Genomic DNA, 1,658 nt, shown 5'->3' on the forward strand with positions numbered 1-1,658 from the left:
ATTTTCTGTCCTGTTCCATTGATCTATGTGTCTATTTCTGGGCCAGTGCCATACTATTTTGATCACTACAGCTTTGTAGTATATCTTGAAATCTGGGACAATTCACATTTTAATGGCTGCCCAATGAATATTGTAATGTGTTTTTACCTAATCTTTTGTAATATAGTTTTTCTATTAAAAATAATATACATTCATAGAAAGTTGTTAAATATGCACTATTAGGTGAAAAAAGCCAGAGATATAAAATAATATCTTTAGTATGATATAATTAAAATTAAATTTAATAATAAATATTATGTACATAAAGATATCTGCATAGGTTAATTTAAATTACAAATAAGAAATAAACCCATGCGAATTTCTAATTATTCATTTCTTTTTCTTTAAATATAGAAGGCTTCACAAATGTGTGTGTCATCCTTGCACATCCACGCTCATCTTCTCTGTATCGTTCCAATTTTAAATTTTTTTTTTTTTTTTTTTTTTTTTGAGAGAGAGAGAATGAAAGACAGAGAGCATGAGAGGGAGGAAGGTCAGAGGGAGAAGCAGACTCCCTGCCGAGCAGGGAGCCCGATGCGGGACTCGATCCCGGGACTCCAGGATCATGACCTGAGCCGAAGGCAGTTGCTTAACCAACTGAGCCACCCAGGCGCCCTGTATCGTTCCAATTTTATATGTGCCGAAGTGAGCACCTATTACTCATTTCTACATCACTTAAACCTTAAAGATAAACACATAGATTTTTCATAATTAAAAAACAACAGCAATAAAGATATTTACAAAGGAGTAGAAGAGGAAATCATTCATATAGAAAAGCCTGAGGAAAACATCTCGACACCAAAGTAAGGGCCTCGAAGAGACTAAATACCATCCTTAGGGAGGCTCTTGGTCCACAGGATACTGAAGAATCCCGCCCCAACTCACACTCTACAGTCCGGCATGCCTCCTGACAGCTTAACACATGCTCACTTCTGCTTATTATACTTTAATACCGATACAGAATTAATATTTGATGTTCTTCTGTTGTTTCCCTGTTTACGAGTATCTACAGCCTGAATGAGCAAGTCGCAGGCTAGAGACATAAAAGCACGCAGCTAAATTCACATTTCTCCTTAATGTCAGAAACCACAGCTACATTAAAAAGGATTATCAGGGATGCAGGTACACTCTGATGTTTTGATCTAACCCATTTTCACATTCAAAGGGTGTGTTGAGTGTTATTCAGAAGTACATAACTGTTCTCAGAGCAGAAAGCACTTAGCGTCAGCTGCACAGTACCTCCAAGTCTCAACTAGAGATTTACGGGAATGTGTCAGCAGACACAGGACTGGGGGCCGTTCTGAGCTCTGTGGAGCTCTTGGCATGGAGCCTGCTGCCTGGGGGGGCTTTGATGGGGTCTGTGTGTGGCTCCTAGCTATCCTTGACCCTTCTCTGAGGGCCTCTGCTCCCGCCTCCACCCCTCCTGCCTCAGTTATGGGAGAGGAAGACCCAGGGGCAAAGGAGATGTCATTTGGTTCTACCGTGGATGAATGGATCTCAGCATCTCAGATGTACGATCTTCACTCAGGAGTTTGCGAATCCATCCCCTCTCCCTTTGCCTTCGGTGTTTGAGCTTGAATGAAGCCAAAGGTCACCAAAAGCTTCAAGAGAAAACGCTG

The 1,658-nt window shown here is 40.8% G+C and overlaps 1 pseudogene; it reads right to left on the minus strand.

The window, feature by feature from the left end:
- Positions 1-383: 383 nt before the first annotated feature.
- Positions 384-468, minus strand: LOC116639283 (annotated as a pseudogene).
- Positions 469-1,658: the final 1,190 nt, after the last annotated feature.

Source organism: Phoca vitulina, unplaced genomic scaffold (assembly GCF_004348235.1).
Source record: "Phoca vitulina isolate PV1807 unplaced genomic scaffold, GSC_HSeal_1.0 scaffold17, whole genome shotgun sequence".
Taxonomy (NCBI): Eukaryota; Metazoa; Chordata; class Mammalia; order Carnivora; family Phocidae; genus Phoca; species Phoca vitulina.